The sequence below is a fragment of the Anser anser genome, assembly GCF_964211835.1.
Source record: "Anser anser genome assembly, chromosome: 3".
Classification (NCBI taxonomy): domain Eukaryota; kingdom Metazoa; phylum Chordata; class Aves; order Anseriformes; family Anatidae; genus Anser; species Anser anser.
In genome coordinates this window covers 39,585,793-39,605,097 of record NC_139722.1, presented here as the reverse complement: position 1 = coordinate 39,605,097, position 19,305 = coordinate 39,585,793, and the positions used below count along the sequence as shown (strand labels likewise).

Genomic DNA, 19,305 nt, shown 5'->3' with positions numbered 1-19,305 from the left:
ATCTAGTACTAAGTCCACCACTAAACCATGCTACTAAGTTCTACATCTACACATTTATTGAAGACCTCCAGGGATGGTGACTCAACCACTTCTCTGGGCAGCCTATTCTAATGCTGCTCAGTCCCTTCAGTAAAGAAATTTCTCCTGATATCCAAACTAAACTTCCCCTGGTGCAACTTGAGGCCATTTCCCCTCATCTTATCACTTGGAAGAGCTGCCTTTGTTTAAAATCAGGTGGGATGGTAGCTAAGTGGTCTGCAAGAAGTATCTTAGAAGAACAGTCCCATTTCCAAGGCAATGATTTGGTCTGACTGGAGTGCTTTTGTGTGCATTAGCCAACTCTGCTGGCAGTGCTGCAGGACCCTCATGCAGGAAAAGACCAGTAAACAAGTTTGAGAGATGTCTACTTCAATCTCCAACATTACTTGCTAGATGAGTCCAGGGACAAGGAGAACCAAAGGTGCAACTCACCTAATTTCAACAGCAGCAACATAGATGTCCCCATGCGAGTTTGGTTTCCTCCTAGTTGCTACGGTGCAGGCTTTTCCAAGCTCTAAATCCTATGGTCTGTTTTAGTTTTTGCTTTCGGGTGAATAGAAACTCCACCAGCTTTATCAATCAGATAAACGGTCTGGTTCTGGTGCATTTAGTGTGTCCCATATAGTATGTATCCACTGCTAGAATTTATTCTGGTCTCTGAAGCAGTTTAACAACACTAGCAAAATAAAATCTTTTTTTTTCTGGTTTATCTTCACTGGCCATAGGAGTGGTTTGCACATCTGGTTATAAATGTGAAGAGTTTTTTTGTGTTAGCAAGGTCTATGTCTTATTTCAAAAGTGGTTGAAGCTAAAAGTTGAGTTGCCATATTCTTTCATGCCAAATGTCTGTGCTTTCCCATCCCTTGACAGCACAAATACGCTCCAAATCGCTTGTGGTCAAGGGCAATCAGTCATATTTCTGCTAATGTAGCCAGAGCACACAATTGCAGTGTTGATGCCAGCTCCAGGACTGGCCCTGGGGAGACAGCTGACATCCAACCCAGCATGTCTGTCAGCATCATTTGGTCTCTTTGACTCAGCAGAGTGAGTTTTGCACCACGTATTGGTTTTGCCAAGTACCGGGTGTCCTGCAACATTATGGGACAAATACAGAAAGATATGTAGAAGCTTAAATTCTGCGTAACTCAGGAGATAAAGGGGAAAAGTGCTTACAGTTCTCTATGGCCTGAAGGCTAAGTCACTTTTGTAAGCAGCACAACTGAAAGTTTTATCCTGGCTGTCTCCACAGAAAGATCCATCAGGCCCTCTGGTGCTGGAGCCTGCCATTTTTGACTTGGGCTTCACAGCAGAGACTATTAAGAAAGAAAAATTGATAAGGATTCTCCTAACACTTCTGAAACATGAAGGACATGCGTGTGTGACAGGGAGAGGTGAGTTACTCTCCTTTTAAATATCCTGACAGCGCTGTGCATTAATAGTGCCATAAATATTATATCCGCGCTGCAAAGAAAGCTGAGAAATTGTTATAATTCAGTTGTCACCGTTATGCTGGCACTGTGTTGTGGCTGGCTGACCTGCAGATGCAGAATAATAACGAGGGCGATTCATCAGACCCCACAAGCGACAAAGTGAAGAGAGAGTATGTGACGGGGAAATGCTTTGATCATATTAGAAAATACTGGCTGAAGGAAGGGTTGGATGGGAAGGTGCAAGTGAAAAGTATGATTTTTAGACAGGTCCCTCTAGTTGTCAAATGACAGGGAATCCCTGGGTGCCAGCAATAAATGTCAGTCACTGTCAATTTAACAGGCATACCTGAAACGACTCACTTCCGAGGAGCTGGCAAACACAGCAGGGGAGCGAATAAGTAAGAAACAGACGCAGGTGCCCTCAAAATGTTCATATCCCACCTAATGTTTTAGGTTAATGCACCTCAAGAGTGGCAATGTCTGGTCAAGCAAAGCCGGTTTGAGGGCAAACTCTGGACCGCAGTCCAGCTGTGTGGAAACAACTACTAACAAACCACCATGGGAACAGAGATACCATGTTGTGTTTGAGGGGCATCAGCACCTTGTGCTTGGAGAGAAACCAATACGGCTTCTGTGCTTCCTGAGGCAGAACCAAGAAGTCTGAGCCAAAGAAATTGTCAGGTTGAACCTGCCTGTGTGCTTTCTGCAGCTGGGGTATCCCACTTTTCACATCTCCCTGTCCTCTGCTGCCTCTGAGTATAGAAATTTTTACACAGGATTTCATAAGCCCCAGAATAAGGTAGCAGGTGCAAATCAGGCATGATGGCTACTTTGAGAAGGAAGCACACATGCAGGTGCCAAACAGAAGTGAACTTGGCCTCTGTCCTATGAAATCCAGAGAGGTTTCCCTGAAATTACAGTAGATAAAGTCCAAGTCAAAAGGAAAAAAAAAAAAAAGACCTGATACACAATAGTTCTGGAAGTATTCATTTTATTTAAGGTGTTTAGAGTTACAGGTTTACCAACACCGTGTGAATGTGTGAGGTGAAGAACAAAGATGGCCCCCTCCAGCCACTCCGGCCTGGGGCCGCTCCTGTCCATCCGCTGGGCCTCAGCTCGGGGTCTGGGACCCATGGCCCCTGCCCAGGCTCAGGAATGCAGCTGCAGCTTTCTCCTTTGCAGGTTCGATAGTTGCAAAGCTGAGCACATATAAAGGCACACATGCAGAGACAGGACGCTGACATGACCGGTCACACAGGCTGCCCAGCAAAGGGCTGCTTCCAGCAGCACTTAGACACAGGACTCACACACAAACACAGGCAGCTGAGACCCCTTCCTCCTCTCCAGCTGGTAGAGGCAGAAATTCATTAGTGCAGACACACACACAGCACCGTCTAGGTTCACAAGCACATGAACATTCCCAGATCCCTCCAGTCCTGTCATGGCCCCTCTGTCCGTCCAGCACTCCTGCCCAGATCCCAGGCCTGCCTCACAGAGCACACACACACGGGAGAGAGAGTGCAAATACAGAGGGGGAGAATTAAGAAAAGATTTAATGGGAAAAAAATAAGAAGACAGGACAGGCTGCAGTGATCAAGCGCAGTGCTCAGCCAGACAAGCATACTGACCAGCCCCATTTTACATGCAGCTGGCCCTTTTAAACCCTTTTGTACCTATTCCCATCTTTGTTCCCCCTTCCCCTGCACACCCCCATGGATTTGCAGAGCTCTGCCGTTTCTGCACTCTCCCAGTCCAGGCCCATGATCCTTGTCCATGTGGTTCACAGTCTTATCAGACGCAAAGTCCAGGCTGACCTTCCTGGAAGTGTTTCCTGTAGTTTGATAGCCCATCAACCAGTGCGACTGGGAAGTTTGTTTCTTGGCATTGCCTCCGTTATTGCTTTGTCAGGTCTGTGTCTCTGCATTTTGCTTATTGCTTGGCCTTCATTTTCTTCTTATCCCAATTTAGAAATCCTCATTCAGACAGCCTTTCTGAAATAAACGTCCCCACATTCCCTCTCTTATCCGTTAGCACAACTGTAACTGGTCATTGTCTTTGTTTCCACCAATTGATCAGGTTCTCTGATTGTAAATGGTTTTTCTTCCCCCTCCTCCTTTGTTTCCCTGATTATTTTTTTTTTTTGTGAATACCTTAGTCAGACAATTTTTTCTTCAAGGAATAAACAGCCTCACACTCCACATATCCTTACACTAGAATCCAATGGCAATTTCTAAAGGCATTTAGCAAAGCTTGTCTGTGATTCCAAAACTCAGTATGTTATCAAATATAGCAAAATATATCAGCAATAGGTCTTTATGTCAGTGGTTGTGATGTAGCAAAAGAGGACCAGAAGGAAGTTCAGAGGTCATCCAAATCACACTCATTCCAAGGTGAGGTCAAACGACACTTTTACCAGCCCCGACAAATTCTTTTTTAACGTGATTTTAAAAACCTCTAGTAGCTGCAATTTAAGCTCTGTACTTCTTGTCCTATGGATAGGGAAAGAGGTTATTCTCTTTCTCTTTAGGGATAGCTTTACAAATTGGAAGGCTGTTATCACTCCTTCATTTTTCAGACTCTGCTGACCCAGTAAGTCTTGTCTTTCTGTGGAGCCCATGTTTTTGAGATCAGTCAACATTGTTGTTCTCCTCTGCACTCCCTCCAGCTGATTCACATTTTCTTAGAAGTACAGCATCTGAAACACAGAGCTCCAGCAGAAGACATACTAGTGCTGACCAGATCAGGAGGAATATTTAATTTATGTTGCAAGCTAAACAGATGTCTATATTCCCCACTGTAACATTTACCTCGTTTTTTTTTTTTTTTCATTATGTAGACAGTGTTGGCATATTGAGCCTGCAATCCATTGAAAAATCCAGTCTTTTCTGCAGATTTTCTGAAAACCAAGTATTCAAAATTAGGTGTTTCTATAGATGGTTATTTCTACCCAAGTATGCTACCTTGTACTTTTACTGGTTGAAACCATTCTTTTTATTTTCAGATCATACCTTCCATTTGGGAGGACTGTTTTGAATTTCCAGTCCTTTCTTTTAGCATGTTAGCAGTCCCTCCCAGGTTCATATCACCTACAAATTTAGCAAACATACATATTCTAGTCCATCATCCAAGTCATCAGTGGGAACACAGAACAGACTTATGGCATCATCATAGCATCTCTTTAGAGCAAAGAATAGCATCTAGCATTTTAATCTAAAAGAAGAAATTCTAAAGCTATGATCACTGATGTTTACAGGTGATACAAACAGTAGCATACTAAATAATAGCAAGGCAAATATATCAAAGGGATCTGGCTCATTTTGTAATTTGGATTCATCTGAGACGCATAGATTTTAATTGCCAAAATGCAAATCCCAAACATCTTTAGAAACAAAGAATGCAGGTCACATCTGTGGGATGAGGAACAGTGTTTTGGAAATAGTGACACACAGACTTAACCCACTGAAAAGGGATCTTGAAGCAACACAGTGGCAGGGCATGACAACAACCCTTGCCTAAGCAAGCAGTGAATCATGGAGAGAAAAATCCTCCTAGGAAGATACTTTTTGGTAGTCAGAATCTCTCTTACGTAAATATTTCCCAAGTTAAAATTACAGTAGCAATTTGTTTTTTAAAAGTCCAGCAAATGCACTCATTTCAGATCCTTTCTACCAGAAAGATATCATATGATATATGCATATCAGTGCATAGGATCTGCAGTGTCAATGTGATTGCTTACTCAGTCAAAGTAGAGGATACATTTGTGCAGTTGTCAAACATGAGAGCTGAACTCAGATTTGTGTATTCAAGGCACCAGATGGATGTGTGGGACAAGGAACAAAAAAATATTGTACCCAGAGGAGCGTGCAACGCTCCATTTCAAATGCCCAAAGTCTTAGCCTGTAAGTGCAGAAGCTGCACAAACCATTGGTTTCCATTTCTGAAAGTTTTGCACCAGGAAGCCTTCTTCTGTAGTCAAGCCTACCCCTATATCGCAAATAACATTTATGCATTAGGGACTAGTATGGCTTTACAGCTGCAGAGCTGAGGCTGAGAACACTGCTTCGCAGTCATTAATATTGCACAGCTGAATAGAGACCACTGAGTCACTTGCCTAGAGACACATAAAAACTGAAGAACTGCATGAAGTTTTTCAGTGCCTGAACCAAGAAGATTTGGGATGAAATTCTGATATTGCTGGATGTTTAACATTGGCTTTATTTGTTCCTTTGCCAGAGCAGCTGGAAGAAACACTAACAGAACATATCTTCTGAGGGTTTGTGAAAGAGCAGAACTCTTTTTTTTTCTTTATAATTCCTTGCTAATGACTTTACACAAACAAGAAAAAAGATTGCAGGGAAGAGGTGCAATATCAGACCCCATATGGCAGCACTCTCCGCAAAAATGAAAGCACAGCAGGAGCCTGATTTCTACCACGGCCAAGTAGATAGGCAATGTCAGACCCAGAAGCTGCCTCAATGGGTCTGAAGTGACATCCAGCCCATTAGCTCCAGTGGAAGCATCTCAGATATTTCAGGGTCTGGTTTGAGACCCTTTCTACACCAACGTGCATGATTATGTAGGGTTATGCAAAGTCGTGCTTGTAAACACTGTCTATTTTGGAATAGCATTGCAGAAGAGTGCATCTACCCAAAGCCCACAGGCAGTTTCATGCAAGTGGGCATAGGACCCATGGCCCTGGAGCACCTTGGACAATTTCAAAAAGCTGGGAGATTTCTTTTTGCTGCTCTGTGATACTGAGAAAGAACCACAGAGCCAGTTCTCCTTAGTTGAGTGGGAGCTCTGAGATCTTTTTATTTCCACATTTTTAAAGTCTAATTGCCTGGGCTGACCCTATACAGTACAGTACAGCTCTAACTACTTTCTAATGTATTAAAATATATGCAATAAAAGTGTGGCTACAGTGCAATTAAAGTGCCATTTCTGTTCATTTTAAATGTCAGTGTAATTTAAGTTCACAGATAATAATATTCATAAATCTGTAGAATTTCCTATGGATTTGCTCAGGCACCCCGTTTAATATTTCCGGAGATTTCCATATGTGAAAATTTCAACTTCTGTTATCACTAGTGCTTGGCTAGTTGCAGCACTTCTCTACTCCCAGAAGTACTATCTCTGACCTAAGGCTTGCCTACGCTGTATATCTGTCGCAGGCTGATACGCGGTCTATCATGTTAGAATTCCTGTGCATCACTTTTTATCAAAAATCACCTGGCACTTTACACTGCTTTAACCTGAACACAACTTTACTAAAATATCTGGAGATATTCAAGGCCCATCTGGACGCCTACCTGGGCAGCCTGCTCTAGGGAACCTGCTTTGGCAGGGGGGTTGGACCCGATGATCTTTCGAGGTCCCTTCCAACCCCTACAGTTCTGTGATTCTGTGAAAATGGAGAGAGCGTGCATCCCCATACACACTGGAAATGGATGAATATCCTTGAAAAGCAGCTGCTGCACCTGCAGTGCTCTCCCTCTGCTTTCACACAGTGCTATGCCAAGGCCGTGCATCAAGCAGCCTGACTTTCAGGGTGCTGTGCTGTTCTGGGGGCTTTGGGGCTGGCTTGTGCCCTCCCTCATCAGTGGCTCGTGCAGAGCCAGCCCCTCGTGATGCTCCTGTCTGAGAAGCACAGGAGCTCTTGCCTTCTTGCTTGTTTCCCTGATGAAAACCAAGACACTCTTCCCCTCTGGAAACAGCAATATTTTTTACATTTTGGGAGTTTTGGGGTTTCCTTGAATCCTCACCAGTGTACAAAGAGGTGACTTGGAAATGGAAAGCCAAAGTTTTCAGCTGGGGGGCAAGCACAGACAGCTTTCTGTGCAAGCACAAACTTCCCTTCACCATCTTAAGCAGCTTTTTTAGCCTTGCTCAGCTCTGGATTTGTCCAATATTTTTACTTCTTACACATTTTAATTTTCTTACCTAGTGCTATGTACCAAAAAGTAAATCATACTGTCCTTGCAGTTCTACTCATCAAACACTAAAGCATGATTAATTAAACCTACCACAGTGCCCCACGAAGTGTGAAGCTAGCTTACTGCTATTGCAGTTACACGCTAGTTTATGGGAAGTTTTGATGAGTCATGTCCAATACAAAACCAGTCAAGCAACAAGCTGACATATGGCTTCTGGCTAGAGACACAGTGCTCTTAGACCCGGAACAGTTTCCTAGAGACACTTGCTCTGCCAAATGCCTTTTTCTGCCATATGCTTTGGCAAGGGACCCTCACTCCCTGCTCTTAGATCATAAAACACACAGGAAGCAACTGTGGTATAAGGCAGACACCCCTCATCAGCCTCCATCCACCTTTCCATCTTCTGATCATTCTCCAGCTACACAGAATATGCTGAAAGAGATCTGTATTTTCACTCCCAATGGTCACTGAAACGTTTCAATTAACTAGAAGAGTAACTGGGCTCCTCAAAATGAACAGAGCAATGGGAAGCACTGAAGTCCATAGTACGTGAATTCAAAAATCACATCACCCATTTCAGAAAGTAGCTTATATCCCACTGCATGTGCTTTTTCAGTAATAGTTAATTCATTGTTATTCATTATTATAAGTCATTAGTTAATTCATCACAGCTATCAGCTCTGCTGGGACACTGCTGACACACATGGCCGTAAAGCAGCGGTATTGAGTCTCAAATCCATTTCCTTCACAAGCTACTGCAGAAACAAGTCTGAGAGAAGTGTCTGCTTGGTTTAGTCTCACACTCCTCAGGAGCCTGGCTCTGAAGTCGCTGCATGAATATAAATGTGGTTGCAGCAGCCTGATGAAGTTCAGCACCAATATACTTCCTCACTGCTGCTGAAAGCACCTGGGAAATGGCTGTCACTGACTTAACAAAAAGTTAAAAAAAAAAAATTAAAAGGGGAGGAGGAATGAGATAACGCGAATTATATGGATTATTTCACTGGACCACAAGCCCCCCTTAATCCTGCTGCTTCCTTGTGCATGAAAGTCCCAGAAACCCAGTGGTTTTATTTCAAAATACCAGTGTGGTTCACATGAAAGTAGTTTAATCACCAGGGCAGGATTCGTTTTCCCCTAAGTCTGGCTGTCTAAAATTCAGGTATCTGGCTGTCTCTTCTGTTCATGCACCAGCACTCCCACCATGGCACTGGTGAGCTCGTGCCATGAAAGGGTTATGGGGGCAGGCAGGTGGCCCTGCCGCCTGCTCTGGGCTGATGTCCCACTCTATCACCCCCAGGATCTCAGTGCCTGCTGCAGACCGATCACGTTTCAACAGCATCTCTGTGAGTGCTTGTGGTGTCTGGAAAACATGGTGGAGATCAAAAAAATTAATTTAGGAAGCTGGGTCAACACCACAAGGAAGGAAATGCTAGGTTTTATGAACTAAAGAGAAATTCATCAGGGAGACAACCCTTCGCATCGTAAATAATGAATACACATCCTGCTACCAAAGCAGACACCTATGGAACACCCTTAAAAAACAAGGCATTTTTCTTAGCCTGCTTTGCCTTACAGTGATGCCAATGGGAATGAAAACCTATAGACAAATAAAAATGTCTTGAAGATATTTCCCCTGAAGACTACTGGATCCCAAGAGAATTTTTCTTTTTAATTTAATAAAGTCTGAATTCATAACTGTCTCCTGAACTGAAATTTCTACTTTGCTGAACTTGCGTTCAGTTTTGCTACCTATGCCTCTGATCTTAGCTTAGGATGACGGTTAATTCAGATGTGTCCAAAAAGAGATAGCTAGGTAATTGCTTATGTAAAGAAAACCTTATCTGTTTCAAACATAAAGTCTGATGGAAGAGAAAACTTACAGCTACGGAGGGCAAAATATATTTTGTCTTTATTTGGATTAGTGAAAGCTGGGGAGGGTGTAACACAGGGGGTTTATTTGTTTGTTTTGCTCTGGGAATGAAGCTCTTGAAACAATTAGTCATCTCAGAGAAATTAAACAGAGGAAACAAATGTGACTGTGAAAAAGGTATTATTCATACCCACATAAACCAAAACACTCTTTTTTTTTTTTCTCCAAATATAAAGAAAAACAAAAAAAACAAAACAAAATAAAATAAAATAATAAAAAAATGAAAAGAGGAACTATTATTTGATTTGAAGGCTTATTGGGGCTAGGAAGTGCAAATAACTCAAGGATTTTTAGCACTAATATGCCCCTCATGGATAGAGAAGGGCAGGGCACGTGCCCAGGCAGGAGTTACTGTGTTCAAATTGTGAAGTGACCCAACCAAAGCGAGTTTAGGCTAATCTTCCCATGGGGCTCAGCAGCAGGAATGGGAGAAGCATGAGTATGCAGCACTTGCAACGTGGAAAGCTTGGCTGGCCCGGACCTCCAAGGGTACCCTGAAACGTACCTGTGCCTCACTCGTAGCATTTGGTGTGGATCAGTAATGGCTTGGGCTACCAGGAGAAGGTCACTGTGGTGGCAAACTCCACCTTTGACGTCTCACTCATCCAAGCATATGCCTGGGGTCACCTCGTGAATCTGTTCCTCAGAAGCAGAAAAACACAACTGGAGGTGAGGGAGAGGGATCTGTCTTTACCCTTTCCAACACGTCAGGAGCATGAAGAAGACCCATGAGCCAGGAGTGGCCAAGTGCCCTCTTGCTTGGCTGTGCACATACAAGGCCAGTGGCAGATCCAGGGCCTGGTGGAAGCTGCCAGGGAGGACAGGTCCTCGCGTCCACCAAATGGGGACCCCTCAGTTCCTGTCCAGTGTGGAAAGGATGGACTTTCGGGCTGACCAAAGAGCCTCCTTTTGCTTCTTGTGAAACCAGCTGAACAGCTCCCACCGAACTCAGCTGAAAGAGGACACCAGGCACTGCTGACACTCTCCATGCACAGAGGGATATCAGGAGAAAGGTCACTTTTCTCTTAGCTATTTACATTTGGCTGGGTTATTGAGGGGGGGTTGTGAAAAAGGAACAAGGAAAAAGTGTCACAGAGAGAAACAAGACCCCATTATGCTAGGAGCTGTACAAGTATGAAGAAGACACAGCCATTATCTTAAGAGCACAGATAATAAAACATTAATTGCCTATCTCCAGATTCCTCATCAGTAATCTTTTGGTCCATGGTGGCCCATGAATCCTCACTAAATGCTCTGTATCACGCAGAGCTCATGTTCAAAAGGATACAACAAAATCACACATGGGCTCTAACCACTGCTGCAGAAAACACCAGTTGTTCCCCCTCCACATCATCTGATGCTCCAGGCACGCTTGGGGAAGCCTGGCCTGTCTGACAGACAGCAGCTTCTGTCCTTTTTAAGTTCAATATAACAACTTTGCCCTGAAAATAAATGCCTTACTACTTTTGCTAGCTTAAAACGTCAGTATCTGAGCTCCATGTTTTTCTTAAAGTCATGTTAAAATCTCTCAGCTGTGGGCATGACCGAGGCCAGATGATCACAAAGCATGCCCTAAGGTAAGCATCCCCTAAGGTAAGCATCCCCTAAAAATATGCCAAATTTGCCAGCTTTGAGTAGTAAAGCAGTGAAGCAGCTGGGCATAGCAAGGCAGCCATACACAGGCAGCATCACAGAGGAGATGACTGAAAGCTTCTCTTCACCAAAATCCCCACTCAGAGAGATTTTCCTCTCAGACAAATTCCACCTCATGCTTAGCCTGCTGATCTCTATGGAGACTACTCCTGAGGTTAGCTAGGAAATGCTGTTACCCTCTGCCTTTATTTGAGAGGGTGACATGGCTCGGTCGGTAGCCTATTTTCCCCTCAGCACATATGCTTGCCTCTCCCAGGACCCGCCGTAAGCCCTGTCTACATGCTGAAAGGTGCTGGTGCTCACCTTGACACGAAGAATACCTGAATGAGTAGTGGTCGGTAAAAACAGACGATAAAAAAAAAATGCTAATGAATGGAAATTAATGCTGTAGGGTGTTATTCTGAGAGCTTAACTGGTTCTGCAGCTTCCAGAAAGGGTTGTTAGGGTCAGAAGAGTTACAAACTGAGATGTCATCCAGGACTGGACACAGAGGCTGGGTTAGCGTCTGGAGACCCAAGGGAACAGCAGTAACTGGAGACACAGCAAGAGGGTGGCTGTGCTGTTGATGAAAAACAGTTAATTTCTTCATAAACTATATATATATGGTGTGTGCTACCTGTAGCTGTTTGTGGTCGAGCACCAAATGGAAGAGGAGTAGACCAAGAGCCCAGAAAGTGTGAGGTGGCCCTGGGGTGCTCCTGACCACCAGGAGGGGAGCCCAGGCGTGGGCAGACCCTGGGGACAAGCTTGGGAGGCTCTGAAGCTCCAGCTCTGTCCTACCAAAGCTGGATGTGTTTATTTTAGCAAGCAGTACGTGACGGCCCCTTTTCAAATCCAGCCTGACTTGGGGTCATTTCACTGGCTTGGCGCCAACCTGCTCCTCTGCTGCCTTGAGGAGGGCCATCACCCGCGTGAGCGAGAGATCGGAGCCAGGCCTTCGGTGGTCACAGGCGAGCGCTGGTGCTGGAGGGAAAACTTTTATTCTTCGTCAAGGCCACAGAACTGCAGGCAAGCGGCTATGAGGCAGCAGCATCTGGGGTCTAAAGGCACTTGACTTGCAAATGGCGTTCGTTCTGCTCTCCTTCGGCAGCCCTTCGGTGCGCTCGCACAGCTGCGCCCGGGAGCGGGAGCCGCCTTCGTTACCAAAGATGAGTGAATTCAGTACTCATTTTAAAACATTAAAACTTCAGATGGCTTCCCCCCGGGGTGGCCTTTATGTGACACAATTACACTGTTACTGAATCTTCGCTTTTTTATTCGCGTGGCTTTCGCTGGGGAAAATCACGCTGAAAGCAACAGCTATTTTACAAACATTATAGCCCTGGCTCGGGCTGTTTGCCAAGGATTTCCATTAAGTGCAGGCTATGTTGAATAAAAATACTGTGTCAAGGCCAATATACACCAGGTGGGGTTTCATTAAACATCTTGGCTTTTATTGCCCTTGTTTGACTGAAAACAAATAACATTACCTCTCCTTATCAGAAGATTTAACTTGCGTACAAGCCTGCTTTGATTTTTATTGCTGTGTCTTTTAAGAGTAAATTTTCAGGCTACCCATAGGTGTAAGCACCAGCAGAAGCACTAGGGCTTGATGGAAGGAGCAGCAGAGAGAAAGCAGCTCGGTTGCACTTGAACCCAGGATTCTCGTGCATGGATGGACGGCAGTTCAGGCTTTGGGAGAGGTGCAGTGTTCATTTTCTTGTTTTGCTCTCTTTCATCACAGTTTGATTCTAATCCTTGTTTTTGTGAAACCCTTCAAAACGATCCCCTTCTCTTCTTAAAACTATTTTGTAACCTCCTGGGCATGGTTTTTCAGCTTTTAACACCTGTCAGAACACCAGAGGCACTGGATGCATCCTCTCCAAGCTCTGCACATACGTCACCATCCTACAGGGAGAGAAGTGCTACTCCCATACACCCTATTGTAAACTTATGGGGTCCAGGACACACGGTAAGGAAAGGGTTTCCTGCTAGGGCTGCCGGCGTGTTTTTAGCGGCCACCTTTGAATGGGAGAGCAGCAGGGCATGCTGCCAAACCACACCAAGGGGGTTTTCCCATGCGGCTGAAAAATAGGCACAAGGCAAAGGCAAGGGTGGTGGAAGAAGAGGGGAGGAAGGTTTGGTCTGAGATGTCCTCATGCCTGGTCTCCTGCTGTCACAGTGCCGTACCCCCATGTCCCTTTCAGAAACATCACGGTCCCATGGCTGGTGCACCAGCTTACCCTGCACAGCTACACCTAGGGGCCCGGCACTGCTTTCAGCCTATAGGAAAGTTATGTTAGCAGGTGCCACTTCTGCAAATGACAGCCGGTGAGACTCTACTGTAGCCTCTTTTGGGCAGCCACAAGAGGGCAATAGGACCAAACTTACCTTTTCCTGGATGAGATGTCCCGCTCAGCAGAAGGAAGGTACGTGCAGGGCCCTTCCCTGAGAACTGCTGGAGGCTCAGTGAAGGACGTGTGCACACAGCTGGCTGAAGTATGGGAGGTGAGACCTGGATGAGGAGCACCAGCATGGTCCTGCAGCTCCCAGCCAGCTCGGCCTCGCTCCTGAGCCACCAGCAGGTCACTGGGGAAGAGCAGCAGAGAGACCGTGGTGACCCTGGCCCTGTGCGGAGGGGCTGTGAGGAGCAGGACGCTGCCAGTTCTGATGGACAAGGCTTGGTGGGATCTGCTCGACCACCTCGCTACATCGGAAGTAATCTGAGTTTCACCGGGGCTTTCAGGAGACAATATCTTCCAGCTCTGCAAGCTAGAGCCCGTGGAATGATAAATACTATTAACACTAAAATAATCGTGTCCTTTCCCCACACTGAAAGCTGAAGTGGAGTAATCTCACCATAACAAACCCCGGTGGGAATGAGATGAATGCTCCCTTTGTGAAAGTACACATCATAGCGGGGTTCAGCAATTTTCTGGATCAGAATAACGAATAAACCTGTTATTTGCATAGGACATCGCTGTATTTTACTTCTGTGCTTTCATTTTAGCAACCTTTAAACAATTTCTAAAGAGAGGAGTTTCTAAACAATTTCTAAAGACAGAAAGCTGTACATTTTTACATGCTAAACACAGCGTGCTGTGAAAATAGCAAAAAGCATGACTATTGAATCCAGGTCAGCTCTGTGTGAACAGTCATTCTAATAGTCCTCATTACCAAAGAGAAAATTAGTTCTTGCTGTTGGAATTGTTATAAACGAGGGTTGTTAAAAGCTGAGTTTATTATTGTGAAGCTGGATTGCATTTAAAAATGTTACTGAAGATTTTCCAGTCGCCTAATAATTTTATTAGGAACCACTTAAAAGATCAGCTGAAAATGTGGTAATGCCTGCATAACAAAAAAGACTTGCCCTTCAGCATGCAAAGCTATTGTGGTTTTATATTGAAGGCTTATGTAAAGCAGACATGGATGTTAGAGATGCTGGTGACCTCCACGTGAGAGCAGTGTTCCTAACAGAGATCAGCCCCACCAATACGCCACTGATTTCTGAAAAGACAAAAAGCCTGTGGGATGAACATCCGACAGGTTAAAGGGGACTTGAGTACACTGGGGACTGGCAATTCAGTTCTGGACAACTGCCTCAGTCCAGACCTAGTCACCAGTAAATACAAGTTGTTACCACCAAGTGGCCTGTCTGCATGATGGTCTGAGTTTGTGCCCTCATAGAAGCCAGGAGGGGTGCAACACCAGTTTTTCTGCTCTTTGCAATGCAGAATTCAGGATAACCCACTCACTGCAAAAACTTGGGAGCCCCGTGGTGCACCTGGAGTTGCCAAGAGCTGCATTTGTATGGGCACAGCAGCACCAGGGTCCCTGTGTGGGGTGGACACCAGCCCCACAGGTGGACACCAACCAGCTCTTATGGGTGGACACCAACCCAGCACCCAGCAACTCGGATGACTCCGCAGGAAAGACGTTGCCTGCTGTAAGGGATATGGCAGGGACAGCTGAGCAGGGTTTCATTCCTTCAGCTGGGTAAGGAGAGGTCAAGACAGGCCACCCAACTCACCAGCTGATCTCAGCAGGGAGAGCCCCGCGGTGCTGACCGGCGGGCACCGAGCTGCCCCCTCACGTCTGCGTCTAGGATTTCCTCGAGCCCTGAGTTATGCAAAAGGTCTTGCTCCGTTTCCCTCTATGGCTATCACGTCAGCTCGTGGGTAAATCGCCGTGACAGTTAGGCAGAATAATGGGAAGACGTGACATATGTTTCTTTTACTTCAGCATCGTCTGCTGAAAACTGGAACGAAAAGGTACCAGGCAGCTTCTTCCGTGTCTCTGGAATTGCACAGAGGATGATGCTGAAGCATTAAACAGGCAGAAATAATTATACTTGCACAGAGAAAATTAAAAACAATGGGAGAAAGTGTACGATTTTCTTTGTAGCAACCCTTGCCTGCAGCAGTTCTGTATGTTTCAGATAAACAGAGTAGACACTGTGAAACCTTTTGGAGGCTAATCAAAACCTCTAACACAACAATAAAATCTTCTCACAGCTGGAGCCAGAGAGCAGCATTAATATTTACTAACCATGGAGTATATTTACATGAAAGAGAGGATTCTAAGAGTATCTTCGATATGCAATTAAGGCACACACATGGGCTGGCAGGAAAATAAAATAAATCTCTTTTATCATGTCTGTGCTAATGTCTCTGGTAATGGACTAATAATTATAAATGCACTTGCAAGGTTCTTGCAATAGGGAGAGTTCTGCTGCAAACTTTATTCTCATCTGAGTACATCTTGAACTCAATTACAGTGCCTAAATTGTAGGACCCAGAGGACCAAAACCCAAAGGTTTAATTTGGGATCAGCTGCGCCAATACACAGCTTGTCAACTAAGATACAGTATGAGAACTATGGATATGTCTCACAGACACCCAGGTAACAGTAGCACATGGTTGGTGTTCACGACCAGAGAAAAATGATTTAGTGAGAAAATAGATCCCTTTTAACTGGGAAATGTGAGGTTATATTCCAGTAGGTCTGCCTCTTTAATTAATATTAACCATGTGGTTTAACAAACAGTGGAGGAAAGCATTCACGGAGGAGGAGGGAGGCTCTGTACATTGTCACAGCTCTCTCCACATTACCTGCACCACTGTAAGAGTTTTGCCAAGGAATGCTACATGCTAGGGCTGCTACGTGCTAGGAATGCTAGGGAGCTGGTTGCATTTGTATTGCACCTTTATCATCTGGTCTAACATATGTTAATGGGCTTGTTTGTACACATGGACCCTATTAATGTACCTGAAAGTACTAGGTAGAACCAAACTAGAGATGTTTTGCACTGTGAAAAAATAAATGTGAAAACCTAGCTTGTAGATCTTGTCATTCAAGCCATGACAGATAATTCATAAACATGTTTTCATACAAAATAGCATTGGTTTAATTATAACAGTGCACATGACTTAGGTTCAGTATCTCACAGCGAAATGCTCTGGACATTCATTTCCATATGTGCCAAGAAGCACCCAACTCTAGGGATGCTCTGCTGAGAGCTAAGAAAGGCTTTGCTGCATTAGGACCTCAGCTTAACCCTGTCACTTGAGGCATGCTGGTTTTCATTATTATGTTATCCACTTGAATTGTGCTACAGAATATCAATAGAATATTCTGTATATCCCAGACCCCAAACCAGCCGAAAGATGGGAAAAGAAAATCACAGAATCACAAAATACTGTTGGTGTTCAAAGAATGAAGGATTACTTACATCATCTTGCCTCAAAACATTTGAAGTATAAAAAATTGGGCATCAATCTTAAGAAAAACTATGGTATTGGGTCTACTGGTCATTAGTGGTTCCTCCTGCATCATTCAAGCAAAACGCTGTCAAAAACACTGCTGGTGAGGTCTTGGGCTTTATCCCTAGGGAAGGGGTTACTAAAATGGAGAATGAAAGAAGTTTAAACAACAAAATCACTTACCTTTTTTGATTGTTTCTCTCAGCTTAGCTAATGGAAAGTCACTAGCATCAGTCTCAAGTTACTGGAATGAGTTTCACTTTCAGGTTTTCAGAGCTGCCATATTACAGCTGCCAGCACTGCAGGAAGATATTTATTGCATGAAAAACAACAGTTCCCACTGGACTTAGAAAACAATATAATTGCAGTATTTTACAGGGCATAAGTTTCATAAAAGCTGGAGGTGATTGGCCTCTCTCCCCTCCTCTGCGCCCATTTCCTTCTCCCCCATCCACTCCCCCAGGCCAGGACTGGGACTGCTCCAAGTCAGTGATGTTCTCTGCACAACAAGCGTGCTGACGGACTGGGGGGATAACAGCATTAATTGCCAGCTTAAGCCTAAAAATGCAGAAAAGAACTGCTAGGCAAGGCTTGGGCTCAGGTACAACCGGCCTTACCCCTCTGAAGCCAGGAACAACACTGAATGCCATCAGGCTACCCACATCCAGACCCCAGGCCTTGGAAAAGTTTAACAGGTTTGGCTGAAGGACAAATAACTGACCATTCCTGAAAAGTGCACAGTAAAGAAGGCAAGAATTAATCCAGTTTGTACTTTGCCCTGTCTTCTTTTCCAGCATTAGTAAACATTCTCTGCAAGCCACGTTTTTCCAGAAATAAATCACAGAGAAGGTAAATAAAAAAAAATGCAAAAAATAAATGGAAAAGTATAGCACCATAGAGCTGGTCAGAGATAAGGAAAATGGCGGTCTAATTTTAGGCAGAGAAGCAGAGAGAAAAGTTAAGAAAATTAATACATTTCTCGGTGGAAAAGAAGGAAGGTGAAAGAGTTCTTCAGAGTGAAGAGAAGCCAAGAATGAAATCCCAGTCCCTGGGCACAACCCAGGGCTTGGCAGAATATTTTGCAAAGGGTTTAGAAGCATAGGAAGAATTTCCATGCCTGATAAGACAGACATATGCAGAAGTGCTTTAGCTCTGGGTCTTCAGTAGGGAAGCCATGGCTTAAAGTAACCCAGGGAGTCCACAGGAGGATGCACTCCCCAGCCGCAGCTCAGCAGCGTGGTCCTTCCCCCACGGTGCCAGCCAAGCATCCCCTTCCCATCCCTGTACACAGATTCCGGCATGTGGGGGGCACAAAATGCAGGTGCTGGGCTGGTTCAGCATCGACAGATGGGGACCTCAGCGACTGCAGCGTGGTAATGGCAATGAAGTCTGTCCCAAAGGGAATAAAGAAAACAGATACTCCAACACAGAGAGCAACTCTGGAAATTATCAATAATGGGAGGTTTTCAGAAAAGTTGCTTTAGGAGAAAGTGTGCAAGAGCTTTCCCATTCAGGGCCCATGGGGTCTAATTTCAGAGGCATGAATGTGTGGGGGAAATAATTTTTCAGACACACAAAAAAAGTCACCAAGATGTTAATTATGTTTTTGAAACAGAGAGAAAACGTTGTTCCTATAGAGAAACAGCACAAAGCGCTCTCGAATGTGCCCAAAAGAAGTAGGGGATGATTGCCTGGAGACTGAGCAGTACCCATCGGGAAGCCCCTCCTAAATAAAACTCAAGGTGCCAGTTTTGCTCCTGCTGTGGCCGGTGTTTAGAGCCAAAGAGGAGAGACAGCACTACTCAAGCTGATAATCAGCTTTTGCTGCTGGCATGCTTTGAAAAGCTATCTGGGCAGGTAAGAGTGCACGAGAGGTCTGAATGTGCCCCTGGCTGAATTTATGCTGACACTAGTCTGTGCTGTCATGCACAAAGCAAAGACATGAGCTATGCAGCTGCTGCCAACGAGCCCTGTGAGCTGTTTGTTTTGTCCAGCGGCTGTTTTTTATCTAAGCATGCACCAGCAAGGAGCTTCTCCGGTGAAGTGAGCTTGCCCAAAGCCACGCTTCACAATGGGTTGTCAGATGTTTTCTGAGGAGGCATCAGTAGAAGGTCAGAGGAGCTGTCACCAATCCCTGGCCCTTTGTGTTGATCTGGATGTGTGGTGGCATGGGACACTCCGAAGTCTGATACATCCTGTTTATATCCTTGCTTCTCAGGCTTTGTATCTCTGTGACCATACAGAGATACAGGTCATTCATATCCAAGCCCCGAAAAGCATGGCTCTTTGAGGTCACATCTGTAGCTACGTTGCATCAAAAAGGGGGGTGGTGATAGTGGGGCCCCATTTTCCAAACTGACTCATCATCTCCCCAGCACCTTGATATTCACAGAGTAGAACAGGAAGGATTTTATCACCTGCTGCCTGCATTCAGATAGCACTTTCCTAAGCTGTATTTGATCTCAAGATCAGTGGCCTCACAGCAAAATATAAAAAATTTACATTGCAACAGATTGACCTGGTGAGATTGGCCAACCATGACTTTCATAGCTGCTCTGAGTGGGTCCAAAATCCTA

The 19,305-nt window shown here is 44.8% G+C and overlaps 1 long non-coding RNA gene across 5 annotated transcripts in view; it reads right to left on the bottom strand.

Annotated features, from left to right (window-relative positions):
* Positions 1 to 2,365: 2,365 nt before the first annotated feature.
* LOC310896693 overlaps positions 2,366 to 19,305 on the bottom strand; it is a 51,428-nt gene continuing 34,488 nt past the window's right edge. The window contains exons 2-5 of one of the 5 annotated variants that reach the window (XR_014581750.1): positions 16,913 to 17,028; positions 14,998 to 15,263; positions 11,292 to 11,547; positions 2,366 to 9,971 (exon numbers count right to left, since the gene is read on the bottom strand). This is a non-coding gene — a long non-coding RNA (uncharacterized lncRNA). Of the gene's footprint in view, positions 11,548 to 14,997; positions 15,264 to 16,912; positions 17,029 to 19,305 lie in introns of all 5 variants that reach the window. The other 4 variants (XR_014581748.1, XR_014581749.1, XR_014581751.1 and 1 more) reach the window with 4 other exon arrangements.